This window comes from Neofelis nebulosa, chromosome 3 (assembly GCF_028018385.1).
Source record: "Neofelis nebulosa isolate mNeoNeb1 chromosome 3, mNeoNeb1.pri, whole genome shotgun sequence".
Lineage (NCBI taxonomy): Eukaryota > Metazoa > Chordata > Mammalia > Carnivora > Felidae > Neofelis > Neofelis nebulosa.
In genome coordinates this window covers 20,955,781-20,980,672 of record NC_080784.1, presented here as the reverse complement: position 1 = coordinate 20,980,672, position 24,892 = coordinate 20,955,781, and the positions used below count along the sequence as shown (strand labels likewise).

The 24,892-nt window shown below is 36.9% G+C and overlaps 1 pseudogene; it reads right to left on the bottom strand.

Annotated features, from left to right (window-relative positions):
- Positions 1 to 24,068, bottom strand: part of LOC131507952 (SWI/SNF-related matrix-associated actin-dependent regulator of chromatin subfamily E member 1-like) — an 89,978-nt pseudogene extending 65,910 nt beyond the window's left edge.
- Between the last annotated feature and the right edge of the window lie 824 nt (positions 24,069 to 24,892).

The following is a 24,892-nucleotide window of genomic DNA, read 5'->3' as shown; positions in this document are numbered from 1 at the left end:
CTGTGATCTCTATCAGCCACTTGTTTTCTTCCTTTTCCTTTGTTCTTGGGCAGCCAGGAGTGCCAGAAGAATGTCACACATATCCCACTCGGGCAGGGGTGTATGCTAGCTTGTACTTTGCCCTCAGTTTGCCTTAAGCTCCCTCATCAATTTTACAGATGAATAAACTGAGATGCAGGATATAATGGATTTGTTCAAATTCACACAGATGGTTAAGTACTGGAACTAGGACTAGTACCCAGTGTTGAAATATAAATTGAGACTTGTTAAAAATACCGAGTTTATCTGAACAAAAATAAATTCAAATCAGGTATCATCTACTCTAGTAAATGTAAAGGAGTTCTGAGGAGTTGTGCAAGATGAAAGAATTTTATAGGCATATGGGATTGGGAACAAGGAACTTCTAGGCAAAAATGGGTTGGTTATTTCAAAGTTAATTTCCTTTAGGGGATTGCAGGGGCCTATCTGCCAGATGTCCCCACTTGTGCTGGTCAAGTGATTCCTTACTGCCTGCTTTAAGATTCCATTTCTGGGAGAGTCAACTAAAAGTCCAGTCTTGGTTTGGTTATATGGGGTTTAGCATTAGTGACTCCATTTTGAGCCTGTTTTCTTGTTTCTAATACCAGTTCTTGTGAAAGTAAACTGCTAGTTTTCTTCTTGTCAGTTTGTTCTTTTCAGTTGGTGCATACCCTTCATACTCTTCACTGCTTATAGCCGGGAGCTATGAACAAAGATATTTATAACCTAACAGGAAAAGCTAAAGCTCCTTGGCATTAAATATCCTTTCCAATCATTCTAATTTACTTCTCTGGGTGTGTCTCACTCTTTTCACTTACCAGAAAACTCTGCTTCAGCCAGACCTGTCTAATTTTTGGTCCTTAATCTTGTGTCCTCTACACAAGCTCCTGTATGCTTTTGTTTATATGGTTCCCTCTGCTTTAAGTGACTTTGTTCCTCCTGCTCAGTTTCATATTTTTTTCACACAGCCTTCCCTGTCTGCCTTTTTGGATCATCTGCTGCTTTGTAATACCTATGGCAGAGACTACTAAATACTCTTTGCTGCTGCTTCTTGGAAACATGCAAAGGCTACATGTTTTAGCCTCCTTGATGGCTTTGTTGGGAGCATAAGATTGTATTCTGGGTAATGATACATGGATGGAATTGATATCTGCCATCTCCAGCATTGACCATAAAAATATCACTCTCCATTCCTTCTTTGGTGACCTAGGAAATTGCCTATGTGAGATGGCAAAGTTATAACTTCCAAAAGTTATAATGGTTCTACATGGCACAGTTAAAACATATAAGCAGCTCATCGGATCTATGAGTCATCACTTGGATGAGAGCCACTGAGGACACTATAACTTGCATGAAAAAGACATAAACTTTTATTGTTCTAAGTCCATGAGATTGGGGGGGGGGTGTTTGTTACAGCAGCTACTAAGCATTGTGCTGACTAATTCAGCGTGCCTACTGTCACTGACATAGGGATATCTTGAAATTTCCACTAGATTTTAGAATTGACATTAAGGATGCCACATATTTCTTCACCTTTTTTTCCATTCACTATTACTTTCCTCCTTCCCTTCCCTCCCTACTTTTTTTCATTTTTCCATTTAATGTTAATTGAGATTCTAACAGACTCTGGTGATTAGAGAGATTTAATCTGGTCTGGACTGTAAAGAAAGTAACTGTTTGGTAAGACTCTTACAGTCTAGTAGTTGCTTATATTTTAACCTTTTGATTTCACCATAAAAGTTAATGAGTTCTCTAGGCATAACAACAATGCTCAGTGATGAGTCACTAAATGCATATTGTGACTTCATGGGTTCTCAAGACTTCTGTGGTCTTAAATGATACTGTAAGAATGATGAATTGAGGTCAGATTTTACTTTATCCTCAAATAGCCCCAGATGGTCATTGGTTGGGTACTATGGTTAAACTTCTACAGCCTCACTGTCTGCAACGCAGAGATGACAGATCATCCTGTTTCAGAAAGTAGACTTGGAACTGTACTGTATATTATTTGCATAGCAAAGGACCATTCTGGGGCTTCTGACTTTGTGTTCCATGAACTCCTCATTTTCTGGCTATCAGATGGTACATATACTCCTGTTTTCATCAATTGCCAGTTGTATTCTTCCAAGATGCTGTGTGATTCTGTATTAGGCCATTATTTTAGTTTGCATACTTTTGCCCTGGAATGATGTTTCATCATTATGATGTCAGCCTCCATTTTTATGCTCGTGATACAGTTATATCTGTCTTTGATTTTTGACATCTTTTCTCTTTCTTGGTCTGGCAGGCATTAAATCATTAACGTCTCAAAATTACATACAGCTGCAACTTTGTAAAAGAGAATATGTAGTGAAAAGCTCCTTAAAATTACAGAGACAATCCAGTTCTCTCTCTTTTTGGCCTTTGCTGACCTCCAATTTCACTTCAAACAGGTATCAAGGGGGTTATTTTTGATTGATAATTGTTTTTCCTGATCTCATATGTATGGAAACCTGTCTTTTATCATGGAAAACTTGCTAGAATGTAGGCATTTCTCTCCATTATTGATGCAGGGAGCTTCTCAGTCATGATTTATATCTTTGGGATTAAATTACTGGCCTTTCTTAAAGGCTGGCTATCTTCACAGCAAAAATAGTCCTGAGTTTGCTACTTCATTTTTGACACTCAAAATACATCACAGCACTGCTTGCTTGCTAATTAGCAGATGCTTCCATAGTCTTGTTTTTCCACGATGGGGACTTTTCTTTGAAGTCAGGCTTCCATCTTACCAAGCATCCTAATTGCTGAAGACAGTGTATCTTTCACTGAGGATGCACTGCTGAAAATCCCACAAGAATATCAGAGTGGATATCAGTTTAGGAGTCTGTCTGAAAAAAAAAAAAAAAGGAAATGGGGAAAAAATCTAACCATCATGAGATGATATATACTAGGTGATACGATGTTGTCCTTGGATTATCCTATTTCTTACTATAACGGTGTGAGCTAAAATCAAATGAGAAAACTGGTTGAGAAGTTAGAAACTAAATAATTTGCTCATAGCTAAAAAGCAGCAGATCAGGAATCACACCCTTATGTGTCTGAATCTGGAACCCTGGTTTTGGTCACTATAAAAGAGTTCTAATGTGAACACTAACACAAATTCTAACACAAATATTCATTGAAACAATGGAAATAATACAGCAAACTAATAACAAGGAAAATGCAGATGTAACTTATGTGATATCACGGATTTGGGAAGCTATTCCTGATAGTATCTTATTTACCTTGAGTATAAGATCTGTATGAATATAAGCATATTATTATTTATTGTTACACAAAGAATAATGCATAATTTAGCCGGCTTGGGTCTAACCAGTCTTTGAGGCTGTGCCAAACCTGGGTCTGGTGGCAGGTGGTCAGGAATCTAAAAACTGTGCTAATCAGGGAGGGAGGGAAGGAGAAAAGAGGGGGAGAGAGAGAGGGAGAGAAACAGAAGGAGGGAGGGAGAGGGAGAAAGAAAGAAGGGAAGAGAAAAGGAAAGAAAAGAAAGATACGTGGCTACTTGTTTTGCCCTCCTGCTCTGCTGGTCCTCTGGGAGCTGGGCAGAAAAGGGAAGTAGAACGGTCCTCAGAAGAACACCAGGTAAAGAAAGAAATACCATAATTCCTGCTGATGGTAGGTGTAAAGGCATCACCAGTCCTGCATAGGAAATAGCACCTCATTATGGGAGTGGGTCCTCATGAATGGATATTTTGCATCCTTTTCCAGTTTAGGACAATAAATATAGCTTCTCAATGGCTTTCTCTTAATTCTACCTACGATTTTCAATCTCTTGAGTCAGAATACATGTCACTTCCCTTCCTAGTATCCACTCTTCCTAGCCCCCCACCTATTACCAACTGGGGGCCCTTGGTTAAGTCATTAAAGTGTGTTGGTACCTTTTTCTTATTTATAGGAATATAACATAAAATATGCATGTAAGGTAATTATTCTCACACACACCGACACACATAACATTAAATATGAAAAACACCTTGACTTTGTAAATGAAGATCACTTTACTAGGATACAGAAGTTGCTCAGTTAAACAGTTTAGATGCCCGTAACATTTTGGGTGACCTCTTTTTCTGATTGTGTCTTAGCTCAAAGTGCTGATGCTTCTGAAAAATCATTTTTGATTGACATTTTAAAACTGTATTATATACTTGTCTGCCTTAGTAAACAGAGGGTGGTCCAAAATTTTCTTGATGATCTACCATTATCATTTATTCTCCTGGAAATTTAGACCTTGATTTATGGCTGTGCTTGCTATAATGTCTTCCTTTAAATAACTTCTGGATTAGTTTCATTTACCTTTTTCTCATAAAAGTGGAATTTAAAATGAGCAGCTGCAGGATTTCGTGGGCACTTTCATAGAACCTTTTTAGCTATGGTAACAATTATGGATTCAAATGGGAAGTAGTCTTTTTTTTTTTTTTCCCTAAGTTTATTATTTATTTATTGCTATTTTTTGGAGAACAAGAAAGAGAGTGGGTGGGGGAGAGGCAGAGAGAGAGGGAGACAGAATCCCAAGCAGGCTCCATGCTGTCACCACAGAGCCCAATGCAGGGCTCCAGCCCACAAACCATGAGGTCATGATTAGAGCCAAAATCCAAGAGCTGGATGCTTAACTGACTGAGCCACCCAGGTGTCCCTGGGAAGTAGTCTTCTAACTTGTCTCCTTGTGCTCAATCCTGTAATGTTCCCATCTCTATTAGAATTAACCGTATTTGGACAGCTTTCATAACCCTTTCTTATTTCAGCATTACTATTTTCACAGTGCTCAGTTATTTGCCTTAATTCCATCTTTTACCTCTCCTTTGGCTATTGTTTGTTTTCTCAATATTATTTAAATGTATTTCTGTTCCTCCTCTTTGATTCTATTTTTCTCGATGTTTATATTCATAGACATACTTGATGGCAAATTCTGGATAAAATTGATCCTCAAGCCTTCTCTTTTGAGCCCATATATTCTTTTTTCTTTTTCTATTTTTATTTATGAATATTTATGATGAGGAATTTCTGTTGGAGCCATAATCAATATTTTTGTCTTATATAGTACAATCTTTATTTATGGATGAAACGCTAGCCCTCTGTAATTTCTCTGAGATCACAATTTGCCTGTAGGATCTGGCTATCTAGCAGCCGACTTCAAACATTGGGAGTCAGAGGATCTTTTTGGTCTTCGTATTATCTCATTGTCTTTACTCAATAGAAATTTTTTGGGGTCCAAGAGACTGAAAAGAGAATTTTTTTTTTTTTAATTTTGAGTCCCTTCACTAATTATCCAGTTTTGCTTTGGCTAGAACCCTTTTTCCTGATTGACAGGAGTTGATAAAAGCTGTGTTAGTACTTACCTGAGTGTGTGGCCTTAGACATTTCTTTTATGGGAGTTTGTGAAGTAGCCATTTCTTAGAGGTAAACACAGTGTTGTATTAAATATACAGACCACTTGATATTAGAAGAGTTTTTGTAATTTAATTCTTGGAATGCTGTGCTCCACTGGGGAGTAGTTAATTTAACCATTGGTAGAGACATAGCAATCTCACAAGACAGTTTATATGTATGTTACATCTCTTAGAATCAGGACTAGACTGAAGCTTTCAACAACTCGGTTGTGTCACTTGTTGCTGAAAAACATTTTTGAGGCTGCGATATCTTTAGTGCTCCATAATCTACTCATACACCACCTGTGATTTCCCTTGAGAAAAACTTTCTATGACTTTGTTCTCGAAAATGCTGAGCCACAAAGCGTACCTTTCCTGTAGAGTAATTGACCACAACAGTCATTGCCAGGCCTCCTGAGAGCCTGGGGAGAACACTCTTTCCCTGCTTCTCATACAGACACTTTGCAAAAGAAGTTAAATTGAGTCTCCCTTCTCATTTTTAAGCTGATTGCAAAAAGAAGAGCCAAATGACAGAATGGACCATCAAACCCTGGTATAATTTCCTTTCATTCTTGTTCTTTACTAAATGTTTCTGTGCACAGGGAAAAAAGGGCTCTGAAGAAGATTAATGCAGCACGAAGCTCACCATGCTTACCAGGACTGATTGTTTCCTGGTGTTCTGTTTGGCTGTGGGAAGCATCTTTTTTTTTTTTTTCAGATTCCCCTATAATGATGAAGTCTCAAGTTTGAAAGGTAGCAGCTCTGTGTCTGTGTCCACCACCTGGCTTTCTCTGGAGTAACGCATGCTGTTACTGTTGGGATGACATATTTCAAACCTTCGTTTTAATTTTCTTTCTCCTTTTATTGCCAAGGCATTAAAAGTGTGTATGTGTGTGAGTGTCTGTGAAGGGGGTGTATGTGGAGGGGCAGTGGGGCAGGAGAAGGAAGCCAAGACACCAAATACACATTGCTGACTTAGAATTTAGGACTAAAAGAATGGTTTGGTTTCTTTTTCTTTTTTTCTTTTTTTTTTTTTTTTTTTTTTTGCCAAAGCAAATATTCGATTGTTTCCAGTTCTTTTAAAATACTCTATTTTCTTCTTGTTTAAGTATCTACAATAGTTTTGGACTTTATTTGCAGCAAAAGAACATGAATCCAATTAGCATGGCTTAGAGCTATAGATGCTCTAGCTTGGGGGAAGAAAAAAATAATGTATGAAGTTAACTGGAGTGTGCTTTTAATTCATCAATATTTACTATCCAACTAAATACCCAATTAGCAAATTAACCATGTTGAAGCTATTTTAATATGTTACAGAATGATCATGCCCAAAAGTATAGGTGATGCCTTAGATGTGCTAGTTAATTCTCTTACATTGTTGGTCAGCTACGTAATTGATTTTCATTGTATGTATAGCTTTATAGAACTAAAACACTTCTCTGAGGTACAAAAGCATGGCAAAGACAATATTCCTATGCAGGACTGGACTAAATCTTCTCCAGTTTTATTGAGACATAATTAACATACATTATTGTAGAAATTTAAGGCATATAGCATGAAGGTTTGATTTACATATATTGTGAAGTGATTATCACAGTAGGTTTAGCTAACATGTATTTATCTATTTTCTCATTGAGACAATAAAAAGAAAAAAAAGAAAAGGTTTTGTTACGATGAATACTTTTAGGATTTACTCTAAATAGCTTTCCTATGTATGGTACAGAGTTGTTAGCTGTAGTTCTGTTGTCAATTAACTCCCTAGTATTTTTGTTACAATTGGATGTTTGTATCTGTTGACCAAGTTCCTCCAAACTCCCCCTCCCCTTACCCTGTCTTGCCAATCACTACAAGTCTGGTTTCTTTTTCTATGAGTTTTTAAATTTCACATGTGAGATCATATAGTATTTGTCTTAGACTTATTTGCTTAGCATAACGCCTTTAAGTTCCATTCACATTGTTGCAAGGGGTAAGACTTCCTCATCTTTTATGGATGAATAATATACCACAACTTCTTAATCCATTTCTCCACCGATGGGCACTTAGGTTGTTTCCATGTCTTGGCTATTGTTAATAATGCAACTGTGAACATGGAGATGCAGATATCTTTTTGCATTAAGTGTTCTCATTTCCTTTAGGTAAATATCCAGAGGTGGAATTGCTGGGTCTTACGGGAGTTGTAGTTGTAATTTTTTGAGGAGCCCCCAACACTGTTTTCTCTAGTGGCTGTAACAATTCCCAATCCTACCAACAGTGTCCCTAGGTTCTCTTTTCTCCATATTCTTGCCAGCATTTATTATTTCTTGTCTTTTTAGTGATGGCCATCCTAACAAGTGTGAGGTGATAACTCATTGTGGTTTTGATTTGAATTTCTCTAATGGTTGGTGATATTGAACATCTTTTCATGTACTTGTTGGCCTTTTGTATGTCTTTTTTGGAGGAATGTCTATTCAGGTCCTTCACCCTCTTTTAAGTTGGGTCATTCATTGACACATTCATTTACTTCGTGTTGTTGAGTTGCAGGGACTGTTTATATATTTTGGATATTAACCCCTTTATCAGATGTACGGTTTGCAAATATTTTGTCCCTTCTCATAGAGTTTCTTACACTTTGTTGATTGTTTCTTTAGCTGTGAAAAAGCTTTTTAGTTCTATGTAGTCATACTTGTTATTGCAGGTTTGATGCTTGAGCTTTAGGGGTCATATCCAAAAAAATCATTAAGACCCATGTCAAAGAGCTTTATCTCGATTTTTTCTTTGAGGAATTACATGTTTTTAAGTCCTATATTTAAGTCCTTAATCCATGCTGAGTTAATTTTTATGAATGATATAAGATAGGGGTTAAGTCTCAAGCTTTTACATGTGACTATCCAATTATCTCAGCACTATTTATTGAAAGAATTTTTTCCTCCCGGAGTATTTTTGACTTTCATGTCAAATATCAGTTGACTATATATGCTTGGGTTAATTTCTAGACTCTCCATTTTGTGCCATTAGTTTATTTTTCTGTTTTTATGCCAGAATCATGCAGTTTTGATGACGATAGCCTTATAGTAAAACTTGCAATCTGGAAGTGTAATGCCTCTTGTTTTGTCCCTTTCCTAGTATTTCTTTGGCTAATCAGGATCTTTGTGGTTCTACATAAATTTTAGAAGTGCTTTTTCTAGTTTTGTAAAAAAACTGCCGCTGGAGTATTGATAGGGATTGCATTGTAGATATACCTTTTGATAGTATTGATCTTTTAACAATATTAGTTCTACAATTCCATGATTACAGGATATCTTTCCATTTATTTGTGTCTTCATTGATTTCCTTCATCAATGCCTTAGAGTTTTCAGAAAAGAAATATTTCATCTCCTTGGTTAAATTTATCCCCGTTTTCTTTTATCCTATTGTAAATGGGTCAATTTCTTTATATCCTTTTCAGAAAATTTGTTGTTACTGTTTAGAAATGGAACTGATTTTTCTGTTATTTTGTATCCTGCAATATGACTAAACAGGCTGGCTATATCTAACAGTTTTTTGGTTGAGTCTTTAGGATTTTCTATATCTAAAATCTTGGCATCTCTAATAGAAACAATTTTATTTCTTTTCTAATTCTGATACCTTTTATTTCTTTTTCTTGCCTGTTTGCTCTAGCTAGGAGTTCTAGTACTATTTTGAATAGGAATTGTGAGAGTGGGCATCCTTGTCTTATACCTGATCTTAGAGGAAAAGCTGTCAACCTTTCACCATTGAGTATGATGTTAGCTATGTTCTTGTCATATGTAGCCTTTATTATGTTGAGATATGTTCCTTCTATAAGGCTTAATTTGTTAAGAGTTTTTATCATAAGTGGATGCTGAGTTTTATCAAAAGCTTTTTCTGTGTCTGTTGAGTTGATAATATAATTATTTTCTTTCTGTTAATTATCACATTTATGCATATGTTGAAATATCTTTGCATCTCAGGGATAAATCCTACTTGATCAGAGTAAATGTTCATTTTAATGTGCTGTTGAATTTGGTTTGATAAAATGTTACTGAGAGTCTTGCATCTATACTCAGCTAGGAAATTGGCCTGTAGTTATTTATTTAATTGAAAATTTTTTAGGTTACTTATTTATCTTGGAGAGAGAGAGCTGGATAGGGGCAGAGAGAGAATTCCAAGCACTGTTAGCACAGAGCCGAACATGAGGCTCGAACTCATGAACTGTGAAATCATTAGCTGAGCCAAAAGCAAGCGTTGGACCCTTAACCCACTGAGCCACCCAGGGGTGTCCCTGTGTGTGTGTGTGTGTGTGTGTGTGTGTTTGTGTGTGTGTGTTTTTCTAGCAGCATCCTTTTCTGGTTTTGGTATCAGGACAATGAACCCTATAAAATGAGTTTGGGAGTATTTTCTCTTCAAATTTTTGGCAGTTTTTGAAAAAAGATTGGTGTTAATTGTTTAAATATTTGTAAAACTTAACAATGAAGCATCTGGTCCTGGGCATTCTTTTGTTGGGAGATTTTTGATTACCGATTCCATCTCATTACTAGAAGTTGGCTCAGATATGCTAGTTCTTTCCTGATTTAGTCTTGGTAAACTGTATGTTTCTAAGTATTTTTCCATTTTTTTCTTGGTTGTCCATTTTGTTAGCATATGTTGCTGACGGTAGCCTCTTATCATCCTTTGAATCTCTGTGGTATCCATTGCAATGTCTTCTTTGTTTAAAATTTTGCTGTCTTTTATCTTTTTTCCATGATTAGCTAAGAGTTCATCAATTTGTTCATCCTTTCAAAAACCAACTTTAATTTTGGTTAAACTTCTTTCTTCTTTTTTCTTTCTTTCTTTCTTTCTTTCTTTCTTTCTTTCTTTCTTTCTTTCTTTTTTTCTATTATCTCTTATTTCTGTTCTAATCTTTATCAGAAAATCTTCATTAGGAAATTCTTCTAAATTTGGGCTCAGTTCTTCTTCTTTATTTTTTTCTGGTTCTTTAAGGACCTATAGTGTATTATATTTAGAACTAGATGGGGCTGTGAATTACCTTCCCTGCCCTTGCAGGGCAGCAGGACAGGACCTAGGACCTATATAGCTCATTGTTTGGAGACCTGAATTAGAGCGAGACCACTGATTTTGCTCTTCAGGTCAGGCAATCTTGGGGCTGTGCTCTGTGTTTAAGTGCCACTGTATGTGGGCTGTTGAATTGGGCTTTGCAACTTCCCTTGTGCTCTGGTTAGCTTCCAGTCAGTCAGGCTGAAGCAATGAGCAGGGCTACATATTAAATTCCCTGTTAGGGTACAGTGATGGAAGCAGCTCTTTGTGGTCTTAACTCATGCCAATACATACTCCAAGTTTCTTGTTGGAACAAGGTCACTGGCTTTGGTCTGTAAAGTATCAGTTCTTCTTGCCTGTTTCTTGGCTTGAGTGCAGCTGGGCTGCACAGCTTCTGGGAGTTGACACAGCTTCTGGTCAGATGGAGCTGAAATAACACTCTCAACAGTGAGTGGGGCTGTATAGCAGCTCCCTTGCATGAAAAGGACAGGGAAGGGCTACTCCAGGTTACTCTCAACTTCCCAAACAGGCTCTCTGGTCTGAAGGGGCCAGGAACTGCCATCAAATTTGATTAGAAATTAATCCCCCTGCCAGTATATAGCACAAGAAACCTCTTTGCCGGTACTGGCTTTGCTCAGGTGGTCATCTGCTCTGCTTGCCTGCTTCTTGGTTCAAGCTTGCTGGGTCACACAGCAACAGGAGTTGTCACCAGCCCTTCTGGTCAGATGGGGCCAGAAGATTCTCTCCACAGTGGTGGGGTTATGGTTCATCTCCTTGCCTGGGTGTGGGAAAAACTCATCATTTGGGGCTTGGAATAAGGCAAATGTTCACCCTGTGGAGCTCCCTGATTAGAGTGTGCCTGTGACTTGGTTCTATAGATGAGCAAAGCCACTGGTGTGGATTATTACTTGGGCATTACAGGTATGAATGCTGTCAGCCAAGATCTGTGTGCTGGTTGTTGCAAGACTTTCCCCACTTCTCCATCAAAGTCAGATACCCAGTGGTTGAACCCTGAAGGTTTTCCTATAATCCCTGACATAGGAGATCAGAATAGGAGTTTCTGCAAAGTGACCCACAATGGTGGGCAGGACTTGTCTCCACTAGGCTTTCTTTTTCCACTGGAGGAACTGGAGGCTCAGAGGAGATCTTTTTGTATGGTGCTGTGGTGGCCTTGGGGGTGGGCAATGTGATCAGTCTCTAGCCCATTTCTTATCCTTCTAATGCAGTTTGTCTTGATCTCTGTGGTCCAGGGGATGCATCATCGCCATGTTTTAGGATTCTCTCACTGCTGCCTTGCTTTTGAATAGTTGTTAGTTGTTTTTTTTTTTTAATCTAATTTTTTAAGTTTGTTTATTTATTGTGAAAGAGAGGGGAGGGGCAGACAGAGAAGGAGAGAGGGAATGCAAAGCAGGCTCCTTGCTGTCAGCACAGAGCCCCATATGGGGCTCTATATCATGAACCTTGAGATCATGACCTGAGCAGAAATCAAGAGTTGGTTGCTTAACCAACTGAACCACCCAGGCACACCCCTAGATTTTCTTATAATGGGAAGTGAAGTAAAAAAGTGACCTATGTTGCCATCCTGGTGATGTCACTCCTCATTTTTTAAAATTAAAACTGACAACGTAATTTCTTATGAAACTATATAAACATAACCAGTAATTAAATCCCTTTAAATGTGCAAATTTTAGAACTAAAAGGAAACTTCCAGATCTTTGTGAAACTAAACTCATTTTAAAGGTGACAATAATAGAAACACTTTTATAGCATTAAATATTCTGTCAGTGTTTTGTGTATATTAACTCATTTACTTGTGACTTGGTTAGGTAGTATTACCTAATTTTACAGGTAGAAACTTCTGTCTGAAGAAGGTCATTGATCTCACATAGTCAAAGAGTTAGAGGCAGAAGAGGAAAACTGCAATCTCACTCTGGCTCTGGCAGTCATGTTTTTAACTAGCACTATTCTCAAAACATGGACGTGAAGTGACTTGCCAAAGTCAAACAGCTTGGTGGCAGCAATTATATTAAAAATGTGTAAAGAGCAAAATTTAAACAAACACACAGCTTCATAGAGGTTCTTTTTCTCTTAGGTAAATTCTTAACATTAGATTCTTACATGAATCTTACATACACACACTCCATTGGAATATTCCCTTGTAATTAGATCATATTCTTTTAATTTAGATTAAAATCCTTTCATGTTTCTGCTTTTGGTTACACTCTCCCTGGGTAGTTTTGTTGGTCTTTTTGGTAGCAATTCTCTTATTTCTGTTTTACAAAGGACACAAAAGAATGCAGAGGTCAAATTTCTGTGTGCTTTGTGAGCCTCCCTTGCTGTTTTTCCAGTCAGAAGGGGACTTTGTTTCTCTGAAATTCCTAAATTAGAAAGTGGTCCAGTTCCCAGTAGGAGCTGGCCTTGCACTACTTAGAAGTAATTTGCATACAAAGGCCTCTTTAGTACCCAGCTATTTTACAGCTTCCGTTATATAAACTACATTTGCAGAGATCTAGTATTCGTTCAGAACTGTGATTTTTTTAAGGAAGACCTTCACCTTTATTTTGGATTATTAAATTAATTCATGTTAAGTTGTAAAGGAGTTGGTGGAAGATAGAAGACACAAAGTAAAAACTGTTACTGTCTTTAACGCTTTGGCCTGTTTCCTCCAGAATGTTTTATTGTACATATTTTAAAACAGAATTGGAATCATTACATATATGTACACACACACACACACACACACACACACACTTGTATCTTTTCTACCTTAACATGATATTTTGAAAAATTTTTGTGTTGCTAAATATTCATCAAAACCTACATTGTAAATTGTCACCTAGTATTTCATCACTGGCTGGGCCATAATTGATATTAACCATTCTATTTTTCAGTATTGAGGTTGTTTTCAAATTTTGCTATTACAAAAAATGTTGAGACATCTGTATTGTCTTGGCTGGAGTTTGTTTAGACTGGATTTCTAAAAGTAAGAACACTGAGTTCAAAGTTAAATTTCCAGTCTTGATTTTTATTTCCAAGGTTTTCATGGAATGGTTTTCCCAATATACCAGTTGAGGGTAAGAATGAGTATTTTAGTACACCACAGTCAGTATTAGCCATTATCATTAAAAAACAAATCAACCACAAGCATTCAATAATTTGCTAAGTATTTCAAAATGTACTCTAATCTGAGCTTCTTTAATGGTTGTGAGATGAATTTTTGTTTTTTTTGACAGTTTTTAGTTGAATTTCTTTGTTAAATCTTTGTTTTGTCTCCATGTTTTTTTAATCTTATGTATCACCAATATTAACTCACATTCTACTTCAGTCTGCACTTAGAAAAGTGCACCTATTTCCCTATTCCCTGACTCATGATTGAGAGGTCGCTTGCACGCTTTCTTTGCTGAAGTCTTGCCCTTTAGAAGGAGGTATAGGAACATCTCCAGGACCATCTGATGGCCTCATGCAGATCCTGGATTAATATAATGGTAGGTGTAGCAAGTGGGAGGTAGGAACTTGTTTAAATTTTCTCACACAGCTGCCAATTGTCCTGGTTTCCTTTACCCATTCTCTCCTTGTGTTCCTATGCTGCTGTCATCTTCTTTGAGAACTTGCACTTGGTGTACAAAAAAATATTAGTATATGAAGTTTATAGCCTCTTGGGGAGAAAAGATGATCAATCTGTATGTGAATATATATATATATATACACACATATATATATGTGTGTGTGTATATATATATATACACACACACATATACACATATAAACATGATCGTGTATGTGTAATAGACATATAAATATAAAAAATATAAATATTAAACAATATATATTTGCCAATCTCAATATATTAATTTTTAATTAGCATATAATATATAACATATTAGTCATAATCTGTAATGAAATCATATAAAACATAAAAATGAATAAATTTAACACTATATTAATATACAACTGTATGTTAGACATATATAAATTGATAAGTATACGTAAGTACATAACATATATAAATGTATTTAATCTCCATATTACTGCATATATTGTCCTATACACATAGACACACGATAGATCATGACATATGTTATGACCCACAGGAATAGTGCTGATGCGTGCCACACGTGTTGAGGAGAGAGTACACTGAGGGCTGTGGATACTTTACCAAGTACAAGGGACTTAAACTTAGCACTGAGGAATGAGAAGTTCCCAATTGTGAAAAGAGTCGGAAGGATGTTCCTTAAAAGAAGTTCAGCCATGCTGTTTCTGAGTTTTTGTTTTTTTCTCTCGGCAAAAATCTGAGTTTGTAATGAATAGAGTATGTTATAAAGAGAAGAGCAGGGTAGTTTGGAATAGAGGGTTAATTTAGGGAACAAGTGGCAAAATTTTGGAAATAATGAGTTGTATTTTGAAGTGTTGTAAGTTTTGACCAGTTAAACATTATAATCTTTGGCAGTTGGGAGCCATTGGAATTTTTTTCTGTAAGAGAATGACCTACCACATGCTCTTTGGGAAAGAGGATTACATTACAAACAGTGGATGGATTGAGTGAGTAAAAATGTGAGATGGGGAAGCCAAATGAGCATTGTAGCCCTGGTCTGGGTGAAGTGTGGTGAAGGCAGAAAGGTGGTGTGGAGACATTCCTAGAGAAGGGCTGGGGAGCTGATGGCGTGTTGGAATTGGATGTGGAAGAGTCAGACGTTACACTGCTTTAAATAATCGTGTAATTGGCAGAAATAGAGTGAAGAAGGAAACTTGGTTTTGAGGAAAATGAATGATCTGTTCTTGGTGGTCAAGGAAAGAATCAGGTGAGAAGCCTATCACCTTACTTTAACGTGGAAATAAGTCAAAATCTGTCAGGGACAAGGATATAAGATGGTAAGATAAATCATTATTACAGGGCTTCAGGTATCTGTGTTCCTTTTTTCCCTTTAAATCCTGAAATCTAGAGAGGCCGTGTTCAGAATTACAGAGAAGCATGAATTCTCTCAGGCCATTATTTAGAATGTACAGCAGTATTTTTCCACTTGGAAAAAGTTGAGTTCCTTCTTTGTGTCTTTCCTTTTCTTTCTGCTTTTTGAAAATTGGTACTGGTTAACTAATACCTAAAATATCTTACTTAGAATTCTGTAGACATCTTAATATTGGAAGCAGAATATACTTTAGAGGAGAGTGCATTCCATTCTAATTCTGAGGTTCTGAGGGTAAACAGTATTTGAAAGTCCATACCCTTAGTCAGAAAAGGTTTGTGCCATTTCGGTTTCTAACACAGATTTTCTCCTTGTCTGTGTTGTCAATATTAGTTGAGGAATTCTGATAGTTGTATATTAATAAAGAAACTATTGATGGATTTGGAGGAGAAACCCTACAGAACTTGCATCAAACTAAATACGTTCTAAAGGGTGACGATGCTTTTCAGAGGTGCCGTTGAATGTTAGAAACTCTGGCCAGGACCCCTGAATATTTTACTCTGGGTTGCAAAGTTTCTTCAGTTATTCCTACTGATGGATGGAGCTGGTTTAAATAATGAAACTCCTGCATCTGGTATCATGGTTGATTGTAAAGTCATATCTAAAGATAAAATATTTTGGTTTTATTTACTAGAATAAAGTATCAAATAATAGAATTGTAAAAGGGATTCACTTTACCTCCACCCTCAATCACAACCTTCTTAATATGGCAAGATATAATAAAGTAAAAGTAATATTTTAATTTCACGTTTCAGGTTGATACTATACAAAGTTAGAAATGTCTACTACTGGAAATCTCTATTTCCATGTCCTGGAAACATGTAATAAGGGCAAACCCCCAAAACTTGGAGTGATATTTCAAATATTTTCCGACTTAAGAAATAGCAAGATTAAATGGCAGATGGCAGTTTTTTTTTACAGTCAGGGTTTATTGAGGTATGATTTCTGAATGGTAAGAGTCCTCCTTCTTAAATGATTATATTAGTGAGTTTTGATAAATGTATGTAATTCTTAACCACCACCATAATCAAGATATAGAGCATTTCCCATCACCCCCAAAATTTCCCCTGTGCCTCTTGGCAATCCGTATGCTCCCTGCTATCCAGCCCTAGGCAACCACTAATCTGCATTCTCTTCCTAGTTTTGCCTTTTCCAAAATGGCTTATAAATGAAATCATACGCTTTGTGTGTTTTTGACTTTAGTTTCTTTCGCTTAGCATAGTATTTTTGATATCATCCATGTTGAGTACTAGTAGTTTGTTCCTTTCTATTGCTGAGTAAAATTCAGTTGTATGAATGTACCACAGTTTATTCACCAGTTGATAGAATTTGGCTCTCCCCTCCCCATTTTGGTGATTATGCAGAAAGCTGCTATAATATTTGCATGCAAGCGTATATATGTATATATATTTTCGTTTCTGTTGGGTAAATAACAGGAGTGTGGTTGCTGAGTTTTATGGTAACAATATGTTAAACTTGTTAAGAAACTGACAAACTGTTTTCAAAAGTGGTTGCACCATTTTGTACTTCTTCCAGCAGTTTATGAGACTTTCACTCACTCCCTATGCTCATTAGCATTTAGTATTTTCAGTGCATTATAGACGTAAATATTCTATAACTTTTTCAGATATTGTAAATAGTCTTATAGGTTCTGCCCAGGTGCAAAGAGTTATTGTGGCATTCCAAATCTTCTCTAGTTCAATTTTCATTACAGTTTGAAGGAGAGGTTATGGTTATGTAAATGATAATTTGCTTCTGCTTAGAGGTAAGATGTTAGGGTTCCCATCAGAAATGTCTTCCTTTTACTAAATCAGTATTTATTGATTGCCCATTATGTGGCAAATGAAGGTAACACATGATTCCTACCTTTCAGGAATTCATGTTCCTGTAGGGGAGGGAGGTGGATCAATAATCAGAAAATTGTAATATAATATGGTCAATACTGAATCTCAGAGGAGGAATAGCTAATCAGTTTAGCATAGAAACTTTTGGCTTTTGATCATATTTCTCATGTCTAAAAGCAGAATGAACTCTGAAATGGAATTGCTAAAGTTCATGTAGCTGAGAGGTTTTTTTTTTTTCTTCTGACATTGAAAATGTGGTGTCCTTTTCACACCAATTCTCCAGTTCTCTGACACCAACAGAGAGTCTAACAATTCAATTCATTTCTGACACTAACTCCCGGAGCTTGTGTCAGACTTTACAGAAGGGCTCAGTATCAAAAGACTGTCTTCACTTCAGATGCCAGCCCCACGGGGGCTGCTCAGACTACCCACATTTCTGCCCTGACTATAAAACTGGGGATTCCCATGAATGCCAGTTAAAGTAATTTGCTAGACCTATAGAACTCAGGAAAATACTTCACTCATGATTACTGATTTATTATATAGGTATAACTCAGGAAGAGCCAGAAGAAATGCGTTGGACAACGTGTGAAATGGGGGTCAAGTGGCGCTTCTATGCCCTCTCTGGGCTTACCACCCTCCCTGCCTCTTGATGTATTCAACAACCCACAAGTTCTCTGAGACCTTTTGTTTAGGAGTATTTATAGAGGGTTCATTGTGTTAGCATGATAGATGACATCATTGGTGACTAAACTTAACCCCCAGCATGTCTCACCTTTCCAGAGATCAATGTGGGGGAGGCTGAAATTTCCAGCCCTCTAATCACGTGGTTGATGCCTCTGGCAACCAGCCCCCATCCTGAAGATACCTAGGGACCCAGCTCTAATCATCTCGCTATCAGTAAACTCAAGTATTGTTGAAGGGGTTTATAATCAAAAATGAAAGAAACTCCTATCACTCAGGAAATTCCAAGTGTTGTAGGAGCTCTGTGCTATGAACTAGGAAAAAAAAATCCCAAATACACTTTTTATTACACTGCAGTGGTCCAGCTTATTTGATCCAAGATTTATGGATATTTGGCCAGAGCCCATTTTACCGTGAGATGCTAAGTGTCTACTGGAAATGAGTGGGTTGGTTTCTAGTTTGATCCCCAATTCTGTAAACGTATGCACAGCATTGATAAAATTTATAAATGACTTGAACTTATCTTCTCTAATATGACTATGGCATAGACCAGCACCTCCGGCTTCTGGGTGCCCATAGATCTTTGTTACAGTTCAAACCTTAATTATATGTAACTATAGTATTGGAATAGTTATAGGGGTGCCTGGGTGGCTCAGTTGGTTAAGCGTCCAACTTTGGCTCAGGTGATGATCTCGTGGTTTGTGACCTCGAGCCCTAAGTCCTGGAGCCTGCTTCAGATTCTGTGTCTCTCTCTCTGCCCCTCCCCCACTTGTGCTCTGTCTCTCTCTCAAAAATAAGCATTAAAAAAAGAAAAAAAAGGTATAGTTACAGAACTGTTCATATGTTTTTACATGAAAATCTGTATGTTTGTCTGAATTCCTTGTGGGTGGGGACTAAATCACATTTATATTTTTATCTTCCATATTAGTAAAGTTGTCACCTTAAAACACTGTATATTAATTTTAAGAGAAAATGCACAAATTACCCTATTTCTAAAAAAAAAAAACAAAAAACAACCCTGATGAGATATATTAACAAGGATTAAAATCATTTAAATGACTCAAAAAACTTCACTGCAGGGGCACCTGAGTGGTTCAGTTGCTTAAGTGCCCAACTCTTGATTTTAGCTAAGGTGAAGATCTCACCGTTCTGACTGAGCCCTGTGCATTGGGCTCTGTGCTGGGTGTGGATCCTGCTTAAGGTTCTCCCTCCCTCTCTCTCTCCCCCCCTTTCTCTTTCTCTCTCTCTCTCTCTCTCTCTCTCTCTCTCTCTCTCTCTCTCTTCTGTCTTCACCCTGCCCCTCCTCCACGTGCATGCTTGCGCGCGCTCATGCGCTCTCTCTCTCACAAAAACAACAAAAAACAAACTTGAGTACATAGAGGCCAAGTCTACATAACCATAGCAAAGCAGAAGTTTGAAACACTTAATCAGATAATTAAGGCAAAATATCTGCTTCCATCTGAACAATCTCAATTTTCCACTTTGTTAGGATGTGAAAAGTCATTGAACAAAGAGACAATGTTCATTAGGACATTACAAAGGAAAAATAGAGCCATGAGCATTTTTGTTCTCCTTCAGAAAATAGTTTGTAACTTGAGGGCAAATCTGTTGGATCTATGGATGCTCTTGAAACACTGTCTTCAATACAACCATTTTAATACTTATGTGTAATAGAAAATATTTTCCTGAGCTATTGGCCACTGATCGCAATTCCATTTCATTCGATACAGCATAATTAGTAGAGTTCCTATAATTGTAGTAGGTGTGCTCATCACAGGGGCAACCTATGCCCATCTAGTAGTTTTAATTTTTTTAATTTATTAAAAAAGATTTTTTTTAAATTCAAGTAAGTTAGTACTGGTTTCAGAAGAACTCAGTGATTCATCAGTTATTTAACACCCAGTGCTTATTCCAAAAAGTGCCCTCCTTAATGCCCATCACTCATTTAGCCCATCCCCCCCACCCACCAAGCCTCCAGCAACCCTCAGTTCTCTGTATTTAAGAGTCTCGTATGATTTGCCTTCCTCTCTCATTTTATTTTTCCTTCCCTTCCCCTATGTTCATCTGTTTGGTTTCTTAAAGTCCACATGAGTGGAATCATACGATAGATGTCTTTCTCTGACTTATTTCACTTAATATCCTCTAGTTCCATCCATGTTGTTGCAAATGGCAAGATTTCATTTTTTTCACTGCTCAGTAATATTCCATTGTGTATATATACAACATTTTCTCAATAGACTTGTCAGTCGATGAACATTTGGACTCTTTCCATACTTTGGCTATTGTTGATAGTGCCGTTAAGAACATTGGAGTGCATGTGCCCCTTCAAAACAGCATCCCTGTATCCGTTGGATAAATTCCTAGTAGTGCAATTGCTGGGTCATAGGGTAGTTCTATTTTTAATGTTTTGAGGAAATGCCATACTGATTTCCAGAGTGGCTGCACCAGTTTGCATTTCCATGAACAGTGCAAAAGTGTTCCCCTTTCTCTGCATCCTTGCCAACATCTGTGTTAATGTTAGCCATTTTGACAGGTATGAGGTAGTAGCTCATTGTGGTTTTAATTTGTATTTCCCTGATGAAGAGTAATGTTGAGCATCTTTTCATGTGTCAGCCAACTGGAAGTCTTTGGAGTTGTGTCTACTCCTGTCTTCTGCCCATTTTTTTCACTGGATTATTTGTATTTTGAGTGTTCTTGGTAAGTTTGGTAAGTTCTTGATAGATTTTGGATACTAACCCTTTATCTGATAGGTCATTTGCAAATATCTTCTCCCATTCCATCAAATGCCCTTTAGGTTTGCTGATTGTTTCCTCCGCTGTGCAGAAGTTTTTATCTTGATGATGTCCCTATAGTTCATTTTTGCTTTTGTTTTCCTTGTCTCCTGAGATGTGATGAGTAAGAAGTATCAGTGACTGAGGCCAAAGAGGTTGTTTCCTGTTTTCTCCTTAAGGGTTTTGATGGTTTCCTGTCTCACATTTAAGTCTTTCATCCATTTTGAATTTATTTTTGTGTAGGGTGTAAGAAAGTGGTCTAGTTTGATTATTCTGCATGTAGTGTCTAGTTTTCCCAATACTGTTTGCTGAAGAGACTGTCTTTTCCATTGGATATTCTTTCCTGCTTGGTTGAAGATTAGTTGGCCCTATGTTTAGAAAATAAAATCTACAATTTTTTGTCTAGCTCTGTGAAGAATGCTGGTATTATATTGATAGGGATTGCATTGAATCTGTATATTGCTTTGGGTATTACAGACATTTTAACAATATTTGTTCTTCCAATCCACAAGCATAGATTGGTTTTCCATTTCTTCATGTCTTCTTTAATTGCTTTCATAGTTTTCTGTAGTTGTCAGTGTACAGATCTTTTACCTCTTTGGTTAGATTTAATCCTAGGTATCTTACGGTTTTTGGTGCAATTGCAAATGGTATTAATTCCTTGATTTCTCTTTTTGCTGTTTCATTATTGATGTATAGAAATGTGACCCATGTCTGTGCATTAATTTCATATCCTGTGACTTTTCTGAATTCATGCATCAGTTCTAGTAGCATTTTTTGATGGAGTCTTTCAGGTTTTCCATGTAGAGTATCCTATCATCTGTGAAAAGTGAAAGTTTGACTTCTTCCTTTGCATTTTGTATGCCTTTTATTTGTTTTTGTTGTCTGATTATTGAGGCTAGGATCTCTAGTACTATGTTAAACAACAGTGGTTACAGTGGACGTCCCTTTTGTATTACTGACCTGAGGAGGAAAGCTCATGTGGATGATGTTAGCTGTGTGTCTTTCATATATGGCCTTTACGATGTTGAGGAATGTTCCTTCTATCCTGACTTTCTTGCGGCTTTTATCAAGAAAGCATGCTGTATTTTGTCAAAAGTTTTTTCTGCATCCATTGAGAGGATAATGTAGTTCTTTTAAAATTGTGGTGTATCATGTTGATTGATATGCTAATATTGAACCAGTAGAGTAATAAATGATCGTGGTAAATATTTGTTTTAATGTATTTTGAATCTGCTTTGCTAGTACCTTGTTGACAATTTTTGCGTCCATGTTTATCAGAAAAATTGGTCTGTATAGTCTTTTTTTAATGGGGTCTTTGTCTGGTTTTGGAAGCAAGCCAATGCTGGGCTTATAGAATGAGTTGGGAAGTTTTCCTTCTATTTCTAATTTTGGAAATAGCTTCAAAAGAATAAGTGTTTACTCTTCTTAAAATGTCTGGTAGAATTCTCCTGGGAAGCCATCAGGCCCAGTACTGTTGTTTGTTGGGAGATTTTTGATAGCTGATTCAATTTCTTTGCTGGATGTGGGCCATTCAAATTTTCTATTTCTTCCTGTTGCAGTTTTGGTAGTGCGTGAGTTTCTAGGAATTTGTCCATTTTTTCGAGATTTCCCAGTTTGTTGGCATATACCTTTTTCTTAGTATTCTCTTTTAATGGTTTGTATTTCTGTGGTGTTGGTTGTGATTGCTCCTCTTTCACTCATGATTTTATCTATTTGGGTCTTCTCCCTTTCCTTTATAATAAGTCTGGGTAGGGGTTTATACCAATTTTGTAGATTTTTTCAAAGAACCAGCATTTAGTTTCATTGATTTGTTCTGTTACTTTTTTTTGTTTTTTGTTTCTATACTGTTTATTTCTGCTGTAATCTTTAATATTTTCCTTCTGCTGGGTTTAGGCTTTATTTGCTGCTCCTTTTCTAGCTCCTTTAGATGTAAAAATAGGTTGTATATTTGAGACATTTCTTGTTTCTTGAGATAGTGCTGAACTGCAATGCAGTTTCCTCTTAGGTCTGATTTTGCTGCATCCTAAAGTGTTTAGACTGTCAGGTTTTCATTTTCATGTACTTCCATCTGTTTTTTAGTTCTTTAATTTCCTAGTTAACCCATTCATTCTTTAGAGGGATGTTTTTTAACCTCCATGTATTTGAGGGCTTTCCAATTTTTTTTCTTGTGGTTGATTTCAAGTTTCATAGTACTGTGATCTGAAAAAAAAAATGCATCATACCTTTTTTTTTTTTTTTTTTTTTTTTTGTACCTGTTATGGGCAAATTGGTAACACAGTTTTTGTGATCTATTCTGGAGAATGTTAACTGTGTACTAGAGAAGAATGTGTACTCTGCTGCTTTAGGATGAAATGTTCTGAATATAGCCATTATGTTCATCTGGTCCAGTGTGTCATTCAAAGCTACTGTTTACTTGTTGACTTTCTGCTTAGACAATCTGTCCTTTGCTGTAATTAAAGTATTAAAGCATCCTACTATTATGGTATTACTATCAATGAGTTTCTCTATGTTTGTTATTAATTGATTTATTTATTTGTGTTCTATCAAGTTTGGGGCATAATAATTACGATTGTTGGATCTTCCTGATGGATAGATGCCTTAATTATGATGTAATGACCTTGTTCATTTCCCGTCACAGTTTTGGTTTTAAAATCTAGTTTGTCTCATACAAGCATGGCTACTGCAGCATTCTTTTGTTGACCATTAGCATGATAGATGGTTCTCCATCCCCTTATTTTCAGTCTGCAAGTATCTTTAGGTCTAAAGTGAGTATTTTGTAGGCAGACATAGATGGATTTTTTTTAATCCGTTCTCATACCCTAGGTCTTTTGATTGGAGCCTTTAGCTCATTTACATTCAGAGTGATTATTGAAAAGTATGAATTTAGTGCCTTTGTGTTACCTATAGAGTTGGTGTTTCTGGTGATGTTCTCTGGTCCTTTGTAGTCTGTGTTGTGTTGGTCTTTGTTTTCCTTCACTCAGAGTCCCCCTTAAAATTGTTTGCTGGCTGGTTTAAGCAGACTCCTTTAGGTTTTTTTTTTTTTCCCTTTTGGGAAACTCTTTGTCTCTTCTTCTTATTGACAGCCTTGCTGGATAAAGAATTCCTGGCTGCATATTTTTCCCATTTAGGACATTGAATATTCCTAGTCACTCCCTTCTGGTCTGCCAGGTTTCAGTGGACAGACGTGTTGCTAGCCTTATGTGTCTACCTTTGTAGGTTAAGGTCCTATTGTCCCTAACTGTTTTCCGAAATCTCTTTACCTTTATAATTTTCAAGTTTCACTACGATATGACATGGTGTTGACCGGATTTTATAGATTTTGATGGGCGTTATCTGTGCTTCTTGGACTTGGATGCCGGTTTCCTTCCCCATATTAGGGACATTCTCAGCTATAATGTCTTCAAAATGACCCTTTCCCCCTTCTTCTCATTCTTCTTCTTCTGGGACTCCTATGATATGGATATTGTTTCTTTTCATGGAAACACTAAGCTCTCTAAGGCTCTCATCATGATCTTACAATTTCCTCTCCCTCTTTTTATCAGCTTCGTTATTTTCCATAATTGTATGTTCTGTATCACCTGTTGTCTCCTCTGCTTCTTCAGTCCTCATTGTGACTGTATCCAGTTGGTTTTGCACCTCAGTTATAGCATTTTTTATTTCATCCTGACTAGTCTTAGGTTTTTGATCTCTGCAGCAAGTGTTTCTCTGGTGTCTTCTATGCCTTTATTCAATCCATGATAATAGTCTTATGACTGTTGTTCTAAATTCTTGTTCAGATATATTGTTGATATCTGTTTTGAGCAAGTACCTGGCTGTGATTTCCTCTTGACATTTCTTTTGGGGAGAATTCCTCTGTCTTGTCATTTTGGCCAAGTTTCTGCCTTTTGCATATTTCAAAAGCTTGTTATGTTTCCCCACCTGAGAGTACTGCTATAGTAAAAAGGTGTGGTGCAATATCTAGGGCCTGGCACTTCAGGGAGTGTTTCTGGTATATGTTGTGTGCACTCTACTGTTGTGATTTGGCTGCTCTTCCCCACTGGTCAGTCCTCTGCAGAGCTCCTCCTTGATTGTAGTGGGGAGTGTTTGGATCTTTAACTAGTTGTGCTTTGATTTTTTTGTTCAAGTAGTCCTGGAAAAAAGAGGTGAAAAAAGCCTGATGCCAAAAAAAGAGAAAAGGACAAGGAACAACAGCAAAA